The sequence below is a fragment of the Poecilia reticulata genome, linkage group LG13 (genome assembly GCF_000633615.1).
Source record: "Poecilia reticulata strain Guanapo linkage group LG13, Guppy_female_1.0+MT, whole genome shotgun sequence".
In the NCBI taxonomy this organism is placed as follows: domain Eukaryota; kingdom Metazoa; phylum Chordata; class Actinopteri; order Cyprinodontiformes; family Poeciliidae; genus Poecilia; species Poecilia reticulata.
Genome location: NC_024343.1, coordinates 13,729,419 through 13,752,689, shown reverse-complemented (window position 1 = coordinate 13,752,689; position 23,271 = coordinate 13,729,419). Strand labels below are relative to the sequence as shown.

Here is a 23,271-nt window from a genome sequence, read left to right as displayed (position 1 = left end):
GTTTCATTTTTAAATCTAGTTAACTTCTAAGAACAAAGAAGTCTTATTTTCTTTTGAATAAAGACAGAGATGTTTTTTATGACCCTGTCTAGAGAAAGTTCTACCCTGTTGAGAGCCATATTGTTTTACACCAGCTATTAAATTTCATCAAGTGGTCAAACAGACACAGAGAAACTAGCTGTGTTCTAAATTATAGAGAACTACAAGCTAAGTTATTTTAATTCAACTTAGTGTATTTCAATAGAGATATCCTAGAAAAGAGATTATGCTAATTGAACCATGGATATAATTTGAAGTGAATTTCCTTATTTTAAACACCATCAATTTTACCTAATTATTGAACCTAAGGTTAAGTTTTCACAACTAGCTTATTTTAAATTCATTTCTTAACAGAGCCCAAATGGTTTAAACAAACACTAAAGACATAAAACAAAAACTTGAAAATAGTTTGTGGCAGAAGACATTGAAGCCCAATTAAACAACGCCTTCCCTTTTTTCTTTAATCCTAACTTTCCTTTTTCACTAGCCCTGACCTTTGGCCTCTACCTAATGCTAACCCCCACTTTTTTCTAACCTTAACCTTTGACCTTTTCCTAACCCTAACCATTTTTCCTCTCTTTACCCACTTAACCGCTAATCTCCTAACTTTCCTCTTTTACTAGCCCTGACCTTTGACCTCTACCTAATGCTAAACCCCACTTTTTTCTAACCTTAACCTCTGACCTTTCCCTAACCCTAACCATCTTTCCCCCTCTACCCACTTAACCGCAAATATTTTTTAACACTAACCTTTTCACCTATTTTTTTATTTTTTTATTATTATTTTATTTTATTTTATAAACTTAAAATCTTATTTAGAAATTTTTTTCTAGAATAAAATTGATATACAACCAAATTAAAATAACAATAATAAATAGCTACAAGACTATGGCGAACACGAAGAGGAATGTAGAATGGAGCTCAAAAGGGAAGGAGATTATAAATAGAAGGGAGCACCCTTCTCCCTCAATCATTCTGAGCAATTCAGCTGAAGCCAATTGTCAATTGTTTCTATTGTCAATAGAAACAATTGACAAATCTTGTGCCTAACGCCTGAGGAAGACTCAGTAGTTGAAACGTTGCCAATTAGGCACACATTTATTCAAAGTATTTCCATTTTCTTAATAAAAATATTTTAAAAAATTTCATTCATTTTATTTTTTATTTTATTTTTCATTTCCCTAAAAAGTAAAAAAAAAAAAATACACAAAAAAATTACAAAAACTAAAAACAACATAAAAAAATAAATAAGTTTATATACACATATTTTATAGAACATAACTAAAAAAAACACATTTATTGTTTAAGTAATAAAGCTGACCGAGGAGATTAAAAAAAGAGATGTGGCCAGAAAAAAACTGGCAGGTGGCGAGATATGGGAGAAGACGGAGAGAACGTCCCCCAACATACTCCAATACATGGGACGGTGGAGCTTGGGGAAGGAAGGACCGAGCAGCTCCCGTCTTCCCTAGAGGGCAGGCTCTACCTTTTTTTCCTAACCCATTCCAGCTCTGAATATATGCAAGGGACAAAAAATCCAACTAGAATTTATCATCACAAAATCAAATTGTCCTCATTTTTAAAAAATTCGGGTAAGCGTCTATTTACACCATTTATAGGTCCGTCTACTTGGGTTCCCACTCTTGATAAATTACCACAAGAAGTTTCTACTCTCATTGAAAAGGATAAAACTGATCCTAGAAATCAATATTCACAAAAGCAAAAGAAGGAAAATCTGACACAAATGGAGGTGAAAACCCTCAGGGATTTACAACATATGAAGCATATAGTAATGAAGCCAGGTGACAAAGGCTCGGCTGTCGTGGTGATGGATCAAGAACAATACAAATTTGAAGTTGAAAGACAATTAAAGGACACCAATTATAAGAAATTGAATAAATTATTATATAGGGAAACTATTCCAATGATTGAGGAAATCATAAACTTAAAAAATAAAAATATATTAAAGAAATAGAAAGACAATACAACATAAAAAAAAGTTTCCATCCAAAACATACATTTAGAGCAGTGGTTCTTAACCTTTCTTGAGGTACCGAACCCACCAGTTGCATATGCGCATTCACCAAACCCCAAATATTAGATTCCCAATTTAAAATTTTTTAATTCATTAAAAATTTAAGGGACAAAACAATAGTAAACATTTCTCAAAGGTTCTCACCAAAATCAAAAAATTGCATCTGTTATTGAATGGAAACATTGTGCTAAAAAATATGTGGGAGAAACAAAAAATACATTATCTGTCTGCATGACCCAATATTATTATAACATTAAAAATCTTAAGGAATGGGGTAACACACCACGAGAGGTGGTGACGTATTTCCGTTTGAATTTATGCCACATAGATTGGTTCCGGGTCCTGCTTTTACCCAAAGCTGCAAGATCTGTACCATTAAAAAGACACAAAACTTAAAACATCTGCGAGCTACTGGAGCTACTGGTACAACAATCGAGTTTTGTGGTGTGCCTTTGTGTCCAGTAATTAGCCGGTACCATCCAGTGCTTAGTTTTTTCATTTGCCTACTGATATCAAGGCGACAGCGGACTGTAGCCAAAACTTAGCCACTACAGCTAACACACGATTTGTAGCTGCCTGCTAAATGGGAAGACGGAGGCTAAAAGGGAGCAGAACGCGCTTCGTTCAGTGGAATAATTTGTTGGAGGAAAATAATGCGGGAGAAAATCCACTGCAACGGGAACAGGCTGAGAACAGAGGCAGCGATTCGGCACAAGGTAAGTCAATAGTGTGTTGATGTTTGCGTTTGTGTTATACAGAGTATGAAATTATTTTTAGGCAACTCCTTAGGTTTTTTGTTAATGTGACAATTATATAAAATACATTTAACATGTAGTCGAAGAGACAGGCCGCTGCGATACAGAGCACGGTAATTTAAGAACAACCGAGGACAGCAACGCTTCAGCCAGATCCAAACCACACATGTATGTAGTCAGTCAGATTAAGGTCCAAAACCTTCGCTTACAGCCGTTTAAGTGGGACCGATCCACGTAAAAAACCCACAGAACAAATGGCACAAATCACGTATTTCCAGAATCCCGAAAATATGACATCTACCTTTACTGTTTCAGAATTATAATCCACGTTAGAGTGAATTTTTCCACTTGGCTGCTATAATCTGTTCTTGCGTTATACAACGTAATTTCTCTTATTTTTCCTCTGAGATTCTGCTTAGAAAATTAGGTTATAAAGTTACATCCTCCTGCTGCTTTTTGTTTTTAAAATGGTAAATTTAGGTTTGCCTCGACTTTTATAAACTAATGCCTCTTATATGCAGAATTTTTTGTATTACTGTTTGTGCAGATGTTAGGCAAACACTGTGCTTTGTCTGCTAGTTGTTTAAATTAATTTCAGCTGCACACTTTCAAAAGAGTATTCAGATTTTAACTTGCATTTTCTAAGTAGTAAATATTTCAGTTCACTCTTACTCAGTAACTTCAGTAATGTTGCACCTCTGAAACATTTTTTGCAGTTTCTTTGTGATACCAGAACTATTTCACTTAAACATTTAATTTCCTGAGATATTGTCAATTTATTTTCAAGCAAAACTCTCAAAAAGAGCTGAGGATTTATTAGTTTTGATTACGTTGTGCAGCTAAATATTTGTATACTTTTTAGTTTTTTTGTTTTTTAATTTTTCAGGTTTGCATCGCAACACCTCGTGATGTGTTTCTGAGCCATGATTGAGCCTCTGTGCCGATTACCTTTCCATGGACCTTACCAAGCTCCACGCCCCTCGAAAGTCCCACGTCGCTGCATGTCTCACAAACAAAGCCTCGCGGTGCTTAGTTTCTATGTGTAAACATGGCGTCTTTCATTTCGACTGACTCTCTGCAGAGTATTTCTGAGTTGATTAGTTTAGTATGTCTGCCGGATTTACACAAAATATCAGCCACAACAATGGACAGGGGAACCAACAAGTTCATTTCATCTTTTTTGGACGACATCAAGGTGTTTGAGCCATGCAATGCCTCCAACATTGTGTGCGACACAGCGAAATGCTACCGGTCGATCAGGAAAACAGCAGATCCTCACACCCTCAGCATAAATATAGCTGTGGACCAGATAACTGATGCCTATCGTTCTTGCAAGGCTGGGTAAGTCGGGCCTTCATGGTTTTGAGGGTTCGAATGTGCCTATGACTTATACACGGTACTCTGTGCTAGTGTGGCTAACACAATTWCAGTTTAGTAAAAAGCCTTTTCAGGTAAAATAAAATCTTTAATGTATGYCAGATACGGTACACATTGCATATTGATCTGTTCAGCTAACRTAAGACTGTAACAGACAGGCTTCAAGGTGTAGAAGTTGTATCGGTACTGCCATTATGCTGTACTTGGCTAAAAGGTTTTCATAATGGATGTGTTTATTATTGACTTTCTTTTTTTCATTCACTAAACACAAAGAAAGCAATAATACTTACCAGCAGACAATCCTTTGTTCTTATTGATCCTGCAACGGTTGAGCTGCAAACGCGGTCGTGCACAAGCTTTAATCCAAGCAAGGCATTCTGTTTCAGATTTTGGAAATCTGTGAATTTTAGTTCCACAAATACAATCAGGATACCTGACATCGCCTGTACTGATACCCCACTGACAGTGGAGAACCATTCTTTTTCGAGTCCTGACGCTAAAACTTTCTGCCGGTCTGCTAGTCCACAATGTACATTAGCATGTGTTAACTTATGTAACTTGTGTTTGTGAGGCGGTCACGCACGTGGTAGCTGCTCTGTGACGTGAAATGGGCATTGGCCAATGAAATGCGGCCCCTGTGGTAAGGTCCATTGGATCCAAGCACCTGGACCTGCTGACGGCATCCATCAGTCCACGGTCTGCCAGATCATCACAACGTGGACCAACTTTTTAGTTACAGCACTTGGTTAAACTATGATCTTGTAACCGGAGCACCAGATATGCAAAAATTTACCTGCAGACTTTGTTGGCTACCCTGACTGCAGTCATCCTGGACGGGGTTGAGCCGGTCTTCCTCTCCTCCAGAGTGATGAGTTTTCATCACCGGTAAAGACAAACAAGTCTGATGTCTGATTAGCTGCTAGGAAGTATATTATATATTCACTGTTCATTTTGCTATCCTGTTTGTACCTACAATAAAATTGAATACTCTACATTTTACAAACCTTTGTTTCCCATTTTGCAGTGTTTACGTTCTATAAAGTATTTGCATGTAGATCAGGAATTCAAGTGAGATGTTAAAATGCAACACTTTTAGGTAATACCAGCAAGGAAATGTGAATATTAAGTAATGCATAGTTAGTCATATAATTTAATATACTGAATAAGGCTGGATGATACAAGATTTTTTTTCATACCAGGTTTGATTTTAATCGATTCTTCCCATCCTCAATTTCTATTAATAAAATCACAGAAAATATTTTTAAAAAGTGCCTTTATCTCAATCATCTGTTCTGTGAGATGTATAAGGGAGCATTACGGTCAGGATATAAGAATTTTTAATTGCAAGAATGCAGTCATCGTTACAGCAGAATAAAGATGCAATTTAATAACAATGTCTTAAAATTACAAGAAGTCGTTTTAATGAGAAATAAAGATTCAGATTGATCTGATGTAACCAGCTCAGTCTATGTGGTTCTGACATTTGTCAGTAATCAAGAGGATGTACATTTCCACCTCAACTGACCAGGTAAGCATTAAGGTAAAAATAAAAAAAATACTTTATACAATAAACGGAAAAAGAGCAACTGATAGAAATACTTTCTATATAAAGAAAAGCAAAAAAGTTCATAGCAGGAGAAAAGTTGTTGGCAACATTAGCTCAGCCAATCTCTCCTTCCAGGAAGCCATCAAACAGAACTGTTCAACTCCAACAATAATACATATTTTTAAAAAAAGGAAAGTTAAAATAACAAATAATAATACATTTTATTTGTAGGTGCCTTTCTGGACACCCAAGGTCACCTTGACATAAAAGCAAGCAAATTATAAAATACCTACCGATAATAAAACACAAAAACATAATGCCAATTTAATAATTCAGATCTAATGCGTTCTGGAATCTATTATTGACATTTCACAAATCAATTGGAAGGTTTCACAAATTTTTAATTTTTCTGTTGTTAGTACAGAATAATCTAGTTAGGTTTGAAATGTCTATACCAGTGGTTCTTAACCTGGGTTCGATCGAACCCCAGGGGTTCGGTGAGTCGGTCTCAGGGGTTCAGCGGAGCCTCTGCCACGGAGGTAAAGACACACTTGTGTAAAGTTGTGATGACGTCCTGCTTTGAGATCGATCAAAATCCCTAGGAGGAGTTCGATCAAATGCGACGTCTGTAAACGGCGTCAAAATCGGAACTTCAATCCAAAATGACCTACTTCCTGTCATACTTGCACTATGACATTAATTGTAAATTCTGAGTGTCTTGGGGAGCTCTACAAGTGTACCAAATTTCAAGTCTCTACAATAAAGTAAGTGAATAGGAAAGGGTCTTTTGAAAGTTGCTAGGTGGCGCCCTTGAGCCGTTTCTTGGACGATTTTTGCGACGACCTTAAAATACGTAAATTTTACACGAGCTCTATGCACCTGCCAAGTTTGGTGAGTTTTTGAATATGATAAAGCCCCCAATTCATTTGGGACAAGAATCGTAATAATAAACAGCACGATTACAATAGGCCTTCGCAGCGCTTAGCTGCTCAGGCCTAATTAGACATTTTTTTTAACCTTTTTACCCTTCAACTTGACAGCCGGGTCAAATTGACCCGAACAGTATCTATATGTAGCAAATAGATGCGGGGGGCCTGCAAATGTGTAAAATGAACCATTTTCATTTTTAGACAAGTAGAAAAAGTTTAATGCAGAAAAATACTTCTATTTTTTAAAAAAATTTAAACTTTAAAACGGGTCAATTTGACCCGCAACTTAACAGGAGGGTTAATTATTGTTCTGACTACAGATAAGGGAAAGTTTAGACAGTTTTCTTGCAGCCATTTCCTTACTTGTCAAGATCACAATACCTGCAGCTCACTTGAAGAGTGACAAAAGACCCTCTGCAGCATATTTACATTTCAAAGAAAAACAAAATCATAGTATTTAATGTTCACTGACTCTCTGATTAGAGTTGGGATATTCTTCACTTGTCCCCCGAATTTATTGAACCTGTTTAACCACCAGGTTACAGAGTCTGGCTACTGTTTCTTTTTTCAGATCCACACACAAACTCCTTTCCTTGTCCTTTGAGAGTGACAGAGAACAGGCCTGGATTCTGCTTCAATCACATTTCATCCTCATTAGCGCCAATTACCAAGTCAGCATCACTGCTGAACATTGTGTTTGTTTTAAATCAGGCAATTGTATTTAATTAGTCAGTTCTTTATAATTTAAATGCAAGTTAAGTGTAAACTACTACAGCAGAAAGTTCAGTCTTCTCAAAGTTAGAAATGTGAACAAAGAAAGTGTTGGTTTGTTCCTTTAAGGCTGGCTGCACTTCCGGGGTAAATTCTCACGCTCAACAGGCAAGTAGGACATAATATCTTACCGTTTATATAAAACATCTTCTCTTGTTCTGTTGACAGTTGCTTTAGGCTCACATATAAGGGATGGGGTTCATGCTTGAAATGGCAATCTAACCAACGTCTAAAATAGTAACAGAGCAAACAATTCACCAGGGCACAGAGGAGGGAACATAAATGTTAGCAGTACGTAGCGGAGGCCAGCGCTGAGCAGACAGGGAGGACACTAGGTTGTCAAATCAGACTGGATTATGAACTTTAGCAGGATTCAGGTCCTTTCTTAATAGCCTACTATGATGCGTAAAGGTCTGTGTGTGTTTGTGGTGCTCAGAGGGCAGCCTCCATATTAGCCAGGTCAGTGGGTCTCTCATGGGGAGCCGCGGGACACACTGTTAGTTTATATGGCTGGCTGAACATGGCTGCACACAACAAATAAGGTTTGCCAAAGCAACTGCTTGAAGCTAAGCCTCCACTTTGGGTGATAATCTTGTTTTCTGCTGTATTCGAGACAGCTTTGGTAAAACAAGGGATTAACAAACCAGAGGAGCAAGGAAGCAGGGATCAACCCGGATGAGTTAAGAGAACATTTAAAAAACAAAAAAAATCAAAACGACGACTGTTTTTGGTGTTTGTCGACATCCCTTCTGCTTTTACCCAGAGTTTGCAGCATATCTGTCACTTCAGTTTCTTGCTTTTAAGCAGCTAAACATGTAAAACGGCCCATCATATTTTCTCTGACTGAGCAGCTGTGCAGCCTGCAGGGCTGTGCGGCGTATGTAAAGAGGTGTGGAGACTGCTCCTCTACACCTTTTTACATGCACCACTGCTGCTCTATCTAATAATCTAGTTTGCTAGCAGATATTCTGTGACGGACTATATTTCAAAGGAAAAAGGAGCTTTGCTTCGACAATCCAAGTGATGAAATGCCTCTGCACGGCTCCCCAGCAGAGAAAATAATCGGTTTCAGTCCTCTCTCCCTCAAGGAGACTGAAGATTCCTTCATCCAAAATTCATCTCATGTTGGAAACGTTCAGCTGGTGGCCCTGGACGGTACCGCCGTTATATCAAATAAAAATCAGACAGACTGAGATATATTCAACGTGCCAGTATTATTTGTAAAAAATACAAAAAATTATAAATGCAAAATAAAAGGCAAACGTCATAAAAAACAAACAAACAGAACCTTCAACAATAAATGTGAACTATAAAAACAAGATGTATAGGTTGCTTTGAATAAAGTTTTGTCACAGTTATACTCAGAAAATTAAAACAAAGAAAAATGATGACTGTAAGAGCTTGGCAGCTCCAAACAAGAAAAATGACCCTCCTTTCATTCAGACAAGATTCAGGTCCGTTTCAGACAGACCTGAATCCTGTCGGCTTGTGGTTAGTTGGTTTAAGCAGGCAAACGTCTGCCTTCGGTTTTGGTTTGGTTTCGTCTCAACTGGCAGGAGTCTGTTTCATTCCACTCATCTGTTTTTTTGCTTTAGAGACTCTATTTTCACATTTTGGAAAGTCATTGTTAAACAGAGCAGCAGTGGCTTTTGGTTTGGCTCCATACCCAGGGCTGCCTGGCCACAAGCACACAGTGATGGTTTTCTAGTAAAAACCATCACTGGTTTTTACTAGAAAAATATATTGTTTAGCCGTCTAAACAATATATTTTATATTGTTTAGACGGCTAACTTGCTTCCACTTTGTTGTACTACTAGAAGATTGAATATGTAATTGTAGGAAACTTTACAAACTGGATTTATTACCAGTCACGGTGCCTTCCTGGAAGCCACTGAGCTCCTAAGAATGTCCCATTTTGTCACAAGTCGGGCAGCAGCAGTCTGTATGCTCAGTAGTTGAATTTAAAAAAATACAAAAACTAACACAATTTTATTTTCCGAAAAACGCTTTGTATAATTTGCATAGCAAAACATTAACGTTTGTTGTGCGTTGATCAAGGGGCACGGGGGAACTTAGAGAGAGATCATAAAACAGCCGTGGGGTGGGGGTGGGCATTGTTTTCGTAAATGGATTCAGCGCTCTTTCTTCACATTTGTCACAGCAATCTCTCTATCTCCACAGATCACTTCACAGCTGTATAGAGCTCACAGCTGGGGTTCTATGTGCAGGGTTTTTCTACACAGACATGGAGATGATCTAGGTCAGGGGTGTCAAACTCCAGTCCTCGAGGGCCGGTGTCCTGCAACTTTTAGAAGTGCCTCTGCTGCACCACACCTGAATAGAATAATTAGGTCATTAGCAAGGTTCTGGAGAACTGAGGAGGTAATTAAGCCATTTGATTCAGGTGTTTTGTACCTGTGGCACATCTAAAAACTGCAGGACAGCGGCCCTTCAGGACTGGAGTTTGACACCCCTGATCTAGGTTTTGATCTAAATCTCCCAGAGATGAAAGAGTTAATGCCATAAGTGATGAAACTGTTTTTTATTGTGGCACATGTCATACTGTGTGAGTGTGGGAGGAAGAGACGCACGACTGCAGTCTCCAGAGGAAACATTGGAGGGCCTGAAGGTGTTTATGTCTGCAGCTTGCTTGTGATAGAATGGAGGAAATCAAAGGCCATGCCACAGGAACGTGGTGACGAGTTGTTACAGAGTTTAATTATCTTAAAACGAATTCACCTGGTCTCTGTTTCAACTTGAAGTTGAAACAGAAACATATCTAAAACCTGCAGGACATAGGCGCACAATGCCTGGATTGGGGGCCTCTGTTTAGACTCCAATACTCAAATTACAACAAAGTCCAAATCCAGTCTTACCTTTTTGAGATGTAAGCTCAAATTAAGTCTCCCATGGAAAAGGAGAACATGCAAACTCCGTGCAGAAAGACCCCAGGTCAGGATTCAAAGCCCGACACTTCATATTGTCAACTTCTTTAAAAAAATATTACACTAAATAGGATTTGGAGGGTTTTCTTCTCCTCATTCTAAGAGAACACGATGCTGGAGGCAAGCTAAGTTTATATTGTTCTAACCAAACAACCTGAAGTCATTTAATGTTAAACTGACCTTAATATTATCAATTGTGAATAAATAAAGTGTACTCTTTCGCAGAAGAAAATGCATGTCAAACCTGTCATAGCTGAGGTCAATAGCTGTGATACAGGAGAGCAACCTTCTCAGGCCGCATCTCCGAGAAAGCTGAGGTCCTTTCTCAGAGGACAGCAACTGAGAAAGCCCGGTCTGCCACACACCAGACTTCAATAAGTGGGTGATTAATAGGCTTCTGCAGCACTTGATGGCACGATGGCGGAGGAGGTCATTCAGTCACTTGAATCAGGGGTTCTGGAACAGAGACACATCTAAAACATGCAGCGTAGTTCTTCTTGAGGAACGGAGTTGGCTCTCAGCCAAGACTCTAGAGTGAGTCGAGTCTTAAGTCTTTGGTTTTGCAACACCACTCCAACTCTTAAACCAAAGTCACGATTTCTGCCACTTCCCAAACAGTATAACACCGATTACTAGCATATACAATGAATCAATTAACTTCCATGAGTTGTCTCAAGGTCATCTGTGGGTGGTGTGAAATGACAACAATGCCAACAGGCCTAAAAAGACAACTTACATGTAAGTGTAATGAGTAGCTCAAAAGGTTGACATCCTACTAGATTTGCAAAGGTTTCAGTGTCACTGAGCACCAAATACATGGTTCATCATTCAAGTTGTCACAATAGCTGAATATTGTCAGAGAAATAGCCAACAACTAAATGAAAAAACAATAAATTAGGTGTATTGAAACAGGCTGTTTTGACAGAATAACTTTTATTTTTATGGACATCTCTGTAACTATACATGTACATATTTACACCTTTACATATGAAAGTACATCAAATCTCAAAACATTTGTTCTTTGTCAGCTTAGTGAAAAAACAGCGTCATGTTGTCAAGTCATCTGATAAATTCCCCTTTTTGCTGATTAGTTTTTATCACTTGCTCACGAAAGCAAACGTGAACAATCGGGTAGTTATTGCAGACATATTTCATCTTTACCAGAAAAACACTTTAAAAATCGGATTGTTATATAAAACTTTGGCAAATGGATAATATTATCTACCTCTTTTTTTCCCATTTCTGATAAACTAATAAAATAGTTTGCATTTAAATGAAAAATGACAAGATGACAAAAACTTGTCATGCATATCAAGGCTTTTCCTCTGGGTGGAGATGTGAGGCTGAATGCAGAAAATAGTATTCACTTTAAAAAGGAATCTGTTATGGCCAAATTTTCCCCACCAGGCACTTGTTTTTGCCAGATTTCAACATTAATGAATATTATACAACTTGGTTGTCTGAATTCGCTCATGCAGTCAGTGTCAAAATGTTTTGAAAATGAAAATCATGTCATGCATCAAGAGAAGGCTTTGCTTAGTTTGGTTACATCCTTTTTACTTTGACTTCTTTCTAGGTTTTCCGATAAATTTCAGGTACATAAGAAAAAGGTTTCATGCATAGTAAAAAAAAATAAAAATAGTGACAAGTGAGGATTTCAGTTGGGTAAAAAAGAAACCCATGCTGTGTGTGTGTGTGTCTGTGTGCACATGGTGTCTGTCTATTTGGGCAGCAGATGGTCAGGATTCGCCCTCAGGGCTCTCTCCTCTTATTGGTCCACAGAGCACACATTGAAACTGGTCCCGAGGGGAAACTTGAACTGCATTTTGATACAGCGTGGATGCAGCCATGGTAATAGATCAGCTTTTAAAAGTGATCAATATGCAGATATGTATCCAATATCAGTCAACACTATAAAGGTGCAATTATTAATTTTTGCTACATCATTTTTTAGAGTGGAGTGCTTCACTTTGTTACATACTGCATGTCAGTTTTAGGCTGAATTTCCCATCTCTTTTGATAATTCAAGTACTGAAAGTTCAAAGTGCTCAAGGTGAAACATGAGTATTGATATAAAAATTAAGCAGACGTTGTTTTTTAAGTCTATTGAAAGATCCTTTTAAGTAGGTAGATTGGTTGCTATTGCTTTACGCTAATTATTGGAAGCGTAAATGTTTTTGGAAGCATGTTGTTCCAACGTTATGTTGTCATTTAGAAAAGAAGAACTTTATTACAAAGTGATCTAAAAAGATGAACAGTTGATCAAAGTTATACTGATGGTCTAATTGATCTCTGAAACATTAGTGAGTAGTGGAGAACTTTTAGCTTATTTTTAAAGGCAGTATATTGACCAAGCAAAACTGGTAATCTCAGTGTGAATCGGTTTAGCCACAGTTATCCTAGTGTATAAGACAAAACTTAAATCCATATTGTAAAGCAATCTCAACATAAACATATCTATAGCTATCATTTCAAAGGACTGATTTCAAAGCATTATGATTTTTAATTCCCTAATCAGCAGTTTATATCCACATCATCAGCATGAACGTGATGCTCGTTTTGTTGATTTTCCTAGAGTATTATTTTCTGTTTATTTCAATAGGAAACCAAGGATTAACAGCTCAAGTCTGACTTTGGGGTTGACGTTCAATAATCCACATTGAGTTGAAATTATACATAGAAGTTTAAATGTTTCTACGTACATCCACACTAATATTTGGGTAAATGTCCATTAGTACGTTGTTTTTTGAATTCTGAAACAAACGTCTGGCATAATTCTGGTTATTTGAGCATTTAACTTTGAAAAAGAATTTGAATAAAATGTTTTCTTTGAACATAGTCCACTAACTGTTAACAGTATTCAAAACTGGGCACTTCAAAATGGTTAATGTTGGCTGGCTTTAACAATAAAGAACCTTGTGATTGCACATTTGGGACTGTCATCCCGTGTTAGTTTCAATCATCTTTGTGAAGATTTGAGCTAAAATCAAGGAATGCATCAGTACCACTGTCAGCTACACCGTCAGTTTGAAGCTTGAGAGGTGGTACGTTGTTTTAGGGTTTGAAACTCTTTGATCATTCTACACATTTAGTCTCTCAAGCTTTTCTCAAATAGGCCTCTGGCTCATCCATGTGGGCAGATGCAAATTGCTTTTATGCTTTAAGGTATTTTGCAGACGAGGCTTCTTTCTTGCTCAGCACTACATCTTTGATTGGCGTAAGTCTCATTTGTTCCTGATTTCCTCATGAACAAAGATTGACACAAATTCTGCCAGAGGCCGCATCCGGATGTTTTACTGAAGTACATTTATGAATTCAATCTAGTGCATGCGCACCCAAACTTTATTTTTAGAAATCACTAAAATTACATGTAAGATTACAGGTTGGTTAAGTAACTGTTCAAATAAAATCAGTGAAAGCCCTAAATTAATTGGGCATTCATGCCGATTATTATGTAAAGATCTAACTGCATGATGTCAGGTTTTTTAGGCATTGTTCACCCTTAAATGCTTACAAGTGAAATGAAAAATTTAGTTTTTCTGTCATTTATGTTTGTTACTCTGCTGCTGCAAATTTAACATTGAGCAGAGCAGCAAACAGCAGTAATTATACAAGTAATCAACCAACCACAAGTTCATAGAAGTAAATCCAAGTGAGGCACAGGCAGTTTATGAGGATCTTCCAGACTTCTTTTGAAATTTACCTCTGAATATTATGAAAATTCAAATGTATAAAATAGATGCATCAGTTTTTTGGGGGGGACTAAAGTTAGCTATATGTTCTAAACATTCACATGAATATCTGTAATGTTCTTTGTCTATGGTGTTCCCATATGAACCTTCAACACCTTATAAAAATATATTGTTGTCACTTTCAGTCCAAACTTCGTTCAACGCTGGGATTCTGGTCTCTGGATTTGTAAACCAGAGAAACTCAAAAGGGGAAATTGCAGAGAGACGGTACACTGCGTGCCAACAATTTAACAGAATTACTCAAAAATCTTAACACTTTTCCACATGAGCCAACATGTTAAATTGCACATAGATACATGGGCAGTTGGTTTTTTTTTTTTTAGTGTATCTGTTTCCTTAACAACAATTTGTAAAGTAGCAGCAGGGATGGATGAGTTTTTATGTTTTCTCAGGCGTTAGTTTGTTGGTGGAGAAAAGAACGACCAAGATGAAGTGCAGATTCAGCCCGGTCTGTGCTGCTCTCCTGTCAGCTGTGTTTGGGTCCACTTCCACATTAGATATGCTTTGCTTAAACCTAAATTCACATCTGTTTAGGTACGTCGCTCCGGCATAGTGAAATGGGTTCTTAACCCCCTCGTTGGTTTTGCAACAGATAGTGGACTCCTTCACAGCGTTTTTCTGTCCTCCTTTTGTCCGCCGCTCCACTTTGACTTTGTTATAGTAGCTGTTTGAGGTCAGCCATAACTGTCTGCTGTCTAAATCCAAGTAGCTTTGCCTCAAGTTCAGGGCCTGTTCTCTCCGATGCCGCTCCTCCATGTCTGGGTCTCTAATCCAATCAAAGAAACGTGACAGCATAAAAATACCCGTCACTCTGTGGCACCCGACATTAGCAGAGTGATCTTCAATGATATGCAGGTTTTCTGCATGGATCAAGTCACCAACAGAATTTTGTTCCATTTTTTTTTTTCTGATTTCAGTGTAAGTAAGCATGTAGAAGAAATAGAAAGCTAGTGTTTATACCAATTTTGGTCCAATTTTGTGAAAAAATATTTCACTGAGGCAATGCAAACATAGGTAGACAGTTTACTGAGCACACATGAAGTTCTGGATCATAAAAACACAAACTGTAGAGAATAGGTCGAAACTGTAGAGAAGTCCAAACAAAGAAAGTTGTCTCCCTGTTAAAACTCACTAATATCATTGCTTTTTCATTAAAATACCCAACACTTTCATATTAGCTCAGTTCCACTTAAAATTCACCTGATATTACTTATGAACCAAGCAATTTTTTTATTTTTTTATTTTTTACAATTGTGGTTGCAATATGAAAATGTTAATGATCTGAAGATGTGCAAGTAATCTCATAAGCCGCCATAAGAAGAAGACGACTTGAAATACATATTTACAAAGCTCCATCAAAAGGAGGTGTAAATATACACAAAGATAAGCAGTAGCAGGTTTAAGATAATCCCAATGACTCCCAGCAGAGCCAGGAATCTCTCCTCAGGTGTGCTCAGGTGCGGACACATCAGTTCCATGTACAACTAAATTCTTGAACTCCACAAAATGAAAAGGAATGGATATTTTGGAATGGCTATGCTTTCTTAAATTACACAAATGTACAGTTTGAGGAGATGTTTAGGTGCCATTTGACTCAAAGCGTTCTGCTACTGGTTTAGTTTTTGGTCAGAAGTAATGGTGTTATCTTATAATTTTCTCCAGTTAGTAAAAAGCTCTCCTGTTGCTCATATGGGATTGTAACATTGGCTGGCAGTTCCAGTGGCAGTGATGACCTCAACTCTTTCAAAAATAAAGAAAAAAGCTCAAAGCTTAGCATTTCCACAGCAAGGATTAGGCCTCACAGTCAAATTTCAGAACAAAAACCTGTTTTTCCGCCTTGATTACTAGGGTATTACAGATGTGAATAGTTATAAAATGTGAGAACACAGTTTTGGTTTAACGCCCCATCGTTGCCCTACATGCTGCAATGGAGTTAGACTTCCTGCAGATGTCTAAACTTTGCATGTCAACAGCCAGTGAAGAAAACCCTCTAAAAGTACGTGACTACTTCCAGAGGGGGGGATGCAGCGGCAGGAGGAGGCTTTGGCACCAGCATCTTTCGTCGAGGTCCTGTGGGAACCCTCAGGTGACGGAGGTGTAGATGTAGACGAATATAACCACCAGCAGATTTAGGATGGTCCCAATGATGCCGAGCACAGCTAAAATTCGCTCTTCGCGGTCATTAGTTGAGTCATCCTCTCTGGTGTGAGCGCTGCAGACATAGTGGCTGCCGGGTATCATGGTTACCATCACAGAACCCCACCACCAGAGGGCACAGTGCCTGTTGGGGATGATGATGATGGTTGTGGGGAGGAGTGGGGTTGGTAAAAAAAAATAAAATAAAAAACAAAATATGTAGGAAGATACAGATGAAAGAAAATCGATGCGGAAGAGAGAGAAGGAGAACTCAGGTTAAATATTTCTGAGAAAGAATGACTTTCATTAACAAACATGTCCGTCTGACTGTAGGTAGAAACTTCTGATCTGGAAAAAATAAAAAGATTTAATAAACATTTCTTCTTGCCACACTTCTCTCGGGTTGTCAGACCATTAAAAGCCCCCATAACCACTGAATTCTGTTGTTTTCATTCAATATTTCCAACCCTCCAACTTCTCTGACAAAGACAGCATAGTTTTGTCAAAGAAGTTTTAGATACTTTATATTAAAGTTTCTTAAAAAGTACATGTCATTTAAAAAAAAACTGAAGTATTGCACTCTAAATAAGTTCTTGAAGGTTCTGTTCATGTCGCTGCCCTGCAGATGAGATCATAGACGCCTGACCAATGGAGCAGGTGGGGTAGGAAAGTGGGGGTGCAAAATTGCTCCCTCATTTTTTGACACTAAGAAATCTGATCACTCCCCGCAGTCGGAGAAACTGACAGTCTTGCTCATTCTCATTACGCTTGCAAAAAAACTAATAAAAATAACGGCTAAATGTTAGTCCCACCCTTTTTCACCTGTAAGTTATGGTGAATCTGGAACGTATTCACAGCATTTCACTTTTTTTCCCACATTTTATGTTGTGGCCTTATTTGAAAATGTATTAAATGAGTCTCTGCTCCCCAACCCTGGTCCTCAAGGTACCCTGCCTCTGCATGTTGTTGTTGTTGTTCTTTTTATAGGCAGTTGGCATAAAATGTTAATCAGCATTACTGCCACCTGATTCAGATGATTGCAGTTCAGCAATTACTTCTTAATCTGCCATAAAGCAAAGAAACACCTAAAACGTGCAGGGCAGTGTGCCTCAAGGACCAGCGTTGGGGAAACAGTGTCCTGGATTATTTGTCAGGCTTTTTCCCTTTTAGTTCTAGATCAGTGGTCTCAAATTCCAGTCCTTGAGACCAGAGTCCTGCAACTTTAAATTATTTTCTTTCCCCCACTTGTCCTACACGCTTGAATTAAATGGCTAAACTGCATCACTAGCATGCGGTCAAGCTTTTCAGAGCTAATGAGCTAATATTGGATCCAGGTGTCCTGAAGCACAGAGACACCTAAAAGTTGTCCTCAAGAGCCCGATTCTTGAGGACTGGAGTTTGAAGTCGCTGTTCTGGATGAAATTGCTTGTCAACGTTATTTTCAAAATTATGTCCTTCAATCACCTTCACCTGCTGTGTTTTTTTTAATCAGTTGTTTTTGCTTTAGTTATGTCCTTCTTGTGTAAAGATTTCTTTATATTCTTAAGAATGCATAGATTTCCGGACACATACAGACTGTACTCTATACATGTATCTTGACTTCTACGCTCCCCTCTGGGCGCAGGCTTCATCACTGGACCGCTGCTGCATCAAATATGCATCAAGATATTGGACCAACACACTGTCTCTCCTCTCCTATTCTCTCCCCTCTGCCTTCTTTTCAGAAACACATCATAATGAATTGCAGCAACTCGAGCGTTAAGTCAGTTCTAATTAATATTTCAAGACAACCCGTATAGTCAAGCCTCTACGACTCGTCTTCATTACTGTAATTAGGAGCAGTCACATGTTATAATTCTGCTGCAGCCTATTTCCCTTTTATGTTTTTAACTATTAGAAATCTACTGTAAGGCAGAAGATGCAAGACATTTTTTAACAGATTCTTGTTAATGACCCTCCATGAATATGAAAACTATGTCTATAATTTTAAATGACATTTACAAAACACCACAGGACGTCTTTGTTAATCTTTCACCATCAAAAAACAGGAAGTGGCTGTTTGTAGCATTTGTAAGCAGTTATTGGATATGCTTTTTGGTTTACACAAGTTTCTTGCAGTATGACTACAGACAGATTGTGCTCTAAGTTGGTCCAACCTATTTTATTTTTTTTCAGAAATAATAAGATTTAAGCAACATTGCTTGTTAGGATCAAGTCCTGCATAATTTTGCCTATTTATGACAAACTGGGAGTATGCTTAACCAGTTTTGAATTAAGCAAGAAGAGTAGTTACTGTGCAGAGCAGTAGAAACTGGGGAATTCCTCATTAGCTTCCCCACTGACTATGCAAAGGGAAGCATTCTGCCCCATGAAACTCATGCATATTATTCATCATGGTTGGAGCAGATAGCCACTCTGCCTCTTCTTCCTGTCAGATCACATTATACCCAATATGATTTCTATGAACATCATCTATTTGCAATGTGTGCTACAGGAACTGTAAGAGAGAAGTCACATGGGAAGCAACAAACCACAGTGAATGTAAATCTCGCCGCTTGTCAAATGCATATCTAATATTGCAATATTATTGTTTAATTTATGATCATAGTTACAACATCAGGGGGTTTTTTTAATCACTTTTTTGCAGGTGCAATCAGCCATCTAAAGTTATGAAATGATCTCGGCAAGCTTTATAAATAAAACAGTTTGCTTTATGTATTATGAGTGATGGTGTACTGAGTTCTAAGTTTATGGATCTAGTCGGAATGTGATTCAAATTTACAGTAGTAAGCAAGGGATAAAAAGTTTGCCTCGGGGCAAAGAAAACGCCACGGTCTTGAATATGTTTCTGTAGAAACACAATTTTTTTTGGTTGGGAGTTTGAGGTTTCTCTGAGAATTTAACTGAGCCATAAGTTGCGGTCTTGTTAATATTTAATAAAAGTTTCCCATCTTTGATGTTTTGTTTTTCAGGTTTTTCAAAGTGCTTTGAAAGCAAATCAAACATTTTAAGGAGCACCACTGCTGTTGGGGAACACACAGGCAGATTTGAAGAGATTCGTCCTAAAAGTTAGTTTTGCCTGCAGCAGGAAACTGTTCTTAATAGCCGTCATTACTAGAGTATCCATAAAAACCAAAGAACTAGTTGTTGTCATCACAGTGAAAGGCTCAAGTATTGAATTACAGGACTTGAGAGGGAGAGAATATTGTTTACCAAGAAAATGATTAAGTGTCTTTCATATTCCTTCCTCTAGTTTATTGAAACTGCAGGGAGTTTTATTAGAACGTGTGCTGTACCCTGCCATAAGACCTTTTCCCAGCTGCAGCCTTTCATAGCATGTTGGGTTTGTTATATGTACAACTTTTTTTTTTTTACAAAAACATTGTGGAAGTATTTAAAGAAATTATTGGAGGACGCATTTTCTAGTGCCCTGTATACACTCCTTAGGAAGAGAACAATTTGTTTTGGTTACATGAGGTTATAATAGTGAGAGCAAAGATCTTACTGGTCACCTTTCCCACTGCAGCAGACCCACTCCATAAGTCTTGGACATCACACAGGATATTCATCAGAACATGCTGAAATAATTCTCAATCAAGAGCTGACATAACAATTTTGTTCCTCTTGCTCAAGGAGAGCAAAGAAGTTTCTATTCTTGCAGAGTATTTTTGGGGGGCTTTAAAGTCTGAATTTCTGAATGCAAAAAGAAAACTTTGTAAAACAGGTTTGCTCTGTAAAATGGTTTCAGATTTGCCCAGAGCCTAGATTTCTACTTGCACAAATAGCTTCACATCTGCACATCTGGTTACATAAAAAGGGACACAAACAATGACAGCAAATAAAGATAAATCTGAATTTACCTTACAAAATGTACACCTTTCACACTAAATTTTGCTTTACTTTGTGTTGGTCTGTCACATCAAATTGTAATGAAACATACAGAAGTTTGTGGTTGTAACAAAACAAAAAAAAGAAACATAAAGAAGAAAAAGCTCAGAGTGTGAATTCTTTTGCAAGGGAATGTATGTCCAACCTCTCTGTTCGACTTTTTAAATTAAGACCAGTGACCTCGTTAACCCTGGCCACGTTCCAAGGTACACGGCACCACTATCGCTCTGCCAGACGGCAGAATGAGAAGGTCAAACATAAACAGTCTATCTGGGCTGTATTATTAAGCTGCTCATCAGGCAATGATCCAGGAGAGGACGTACTGTCTGGAGTCGTTGGTTGCTGCTGCTATTGACTTTACAGAAAGTCTCGACATTGGAGCGGAGTCTTCACAGGGATCACTGAGAGACACAGGCACAGAACCAGCTGCTTCAAGACACTTCTAAGATGCAATAACCTTCAGCATCTATAGCAGAGAGACACCAGCTTTTCTGCCCCCCTTCCTCAAGCTCACACTCACACACACACACACGCACACACACTCCACTGATTTAGATATTGTGTGGGAGTGGGATCGTTGTGACACTAGAATGTTCTACGGTCTCATTACGAGCTCGGCTGGCCTGCTCTACGAGCATTTAGAGCCAGCGGCCATCAAGCAACTGTCACTTCTCTTCAGCCGCTGCTCTGCTTGGTCCATGTGAGCCCATGACTTGGAAAGGGGCAACAAAGGGTGGAAAATGTGTCTTGTGTAAGATTGAGTGATTTCATGATGGGCTGAGAAAAGGGAGAGAGTACAACTTTGTGTCAAAGCCTGGAATTTTAGGGAAGTGCAGTCGCCTTGCTACGTATCCCTTCATTAATTAGTGAACACCTTCAGGAATCCCCCCCACTCTGACTCGCTAATGTTTGGTCTTCATTTTGCTCCCAGGCATGAGTGTCATGTGACCCATGGATACCACCGTCATGTGACCTAGATTAAACAGTTTGAATCACAGTGTGGAAGCATAAAGTGTCCCACTCCAGACCCTGACATCCTGTGGGTTTCTACAGTATTACATGACCTCCATCCAATAAATCCCCTGAGCTCTGTCGTCTGTATCGGACCTGAGGAGAAATGACTCACTGACACCTATGCAAGGACACTGATATGAAAATGTGGCACAAAGAGAGTGATGCGTACTCACCACACATCGCACCAGAGTGGCAGCCAAAGACTCCTTTGTTTCTTCTCTTTATTTGAGCATCCTCGTTGCGTTTCCCCACTCTCCGTCCTTTGTGTTTTTGTCACCTCCTCTTGCTCCTTCTCCTTTTCCTTCGCCTCCCTTTCCCCCTTCCACCCGCTGCTGTTCTGGTCCAGGTCTGTCACTGGCGAGGAGAATCCATGCAGACGCTCACACAGTCTGACACAGCCGTCTTCAACGCTCAGTGTGAGCACACGCTAATCGATAGTCACACCCACATATGTGCAAAAGGAAACGGTTAATCCATAACGTGTGCCCCACATTAACACACAGCCGGTTTGTCCACAGCTGAACAGAGTCGCCTTGAGATGCAAGTGATTCCAGTCAGAGACTGGGCAGTTTCTAACTTAACACCCTGGTGACATTAACTGCCTTAGAGACAAAAGCAAAGAGCACAAGTTCGCCACCCGTCCAATGATCCTTTGCACCGAGGCTGATTGAAGAATCTCCTCACGTGTGTGCTCAAGAGGTCCTCCACCTGCCAAATCTCTGTAACGAGGCCATTTTCTGAGATCAGGAATTGCTCCAATCAGTCCAGGACAAGATAATTATAACATAAGCCTCAGGGATGTCAGCTAATCTCACCTGACAGAGATTCAGAGTAGCATTTCAGTCCAGCATGTTCATCTCTATTGTCCTCAAGGGAAAGGAGGAAGGCGATCACATTGTTTCGTGGAAATGGATTCTTCCTTTCGATGTGGCCGTTCCACATCAACATCCAGCTTTTCTCCTTTTAGTCATTCCAGTGTCTCCGAGGGGCTTCATAGCTGGCCAAATGTCCTCCAAGAAGTCAACTCTGGCTACTTTGTTGGGATCTTGTGTCAACGTGAGGCAGCAGCATTCTTTATGGCCATCGTGTGACGCAGGTTGTCTGAGCTTTAAAAATCCAGTAGAATAAAAAAAAAGCAGTTGCACAAGTTCTTTCCAGATTGGCTTGTCAAAAATCTTTAGCAGGTACCTTGTGACATATTTGTATCACAGTTGAGATTTCCGGTCTTCATGATGAATAATCCTCCTTTTTTTTCAACTGTTTCTGCATTTTTTTTTATTAAATCGTTAAGTTTGGTGTGGCTTATGTCACTTTTTCTCCACCTTTGTCTCCCGTGGTCAGTCTTAAAAAAGCTTTCTGTCTCATTTGCAGACCTCTGGTTTGCCTTCTCCCTTAAGCTGGGAGATAGTTACTCTGGACTTCTCCAGTGGGAAATGAAGCAATCGTTCATTAACACAGCCCTCTTGACCTTTGAAGCTCCCCATCCACAGTCCTTGCTGCAAACCTTCACTCAACCTTCCCTCAGCCACCTTCAGTCATACTAAACACTTAAGTTCCTAAACTCACCCTCCAGCAAGCTGATTCACTTGGCCTATTCCTCACTGCCTGCCAGCACGGCAGCCTCCATCCTCACGCCGTCCTTTGCCTGTCCGGTGACAGCTTACTTCTGCTCCAGCCCCTTCTGTGTTTGCTCCATATTCCTCCTTAGCGATCCTTTAGCACTGCCTCTGCTGCTCCTCTTGCATGCAGAATACAGTGTCTCCTCGCTGCTGAGCTCTGAGTCATGCAGCTCACTCTCTCCTCCCTTTTCCTTCCAGAAGCTTGCAATGCCCCCCTCCCCTACCACCACCACCATCACACCCCCTTTTTTTTGTCTTTTTTTTATGGTGGTGCCTCATCTCTCTAAGAACCCATCAGGATTCGTTCAGCATGTCTTTACATCCTTGACACCAGAGGAAAGTGTTTGCATCATTCAGCCAAGAGTTGCCTATGGACAGACAAAAATACAAATATTGTAAGCCAGGAGACACAGGAGTTTGACTGAACATTTGTGATGTTGTTTTGTCTGCGATTTTACTAATTGT

General features: G+C 39.0%; 1 long non-coding RNA gene across 1 annotated transcript; it reads right to left on the bottom strand.

Annotated features, from left to right (window-relative positions):
* Positions 1-11,311: 11,311 nt before the first annotated feature.
* Positions 11,312-22,988, bottom strand: LOC103474514 (uncharacterized). The gene is made up of 2 exons (XR_535196.2): positions 21,361-22,988; positions 11,312-16,430 (listed from the first exon to the last, which is right to left on the bottom strand). It is a non-coding gene; the product is annotated as an uncharacterized LOC103474514 (long non-coding RNA).
* Positions 22,989-23,271: the final 283 nt, after the last annotated feature.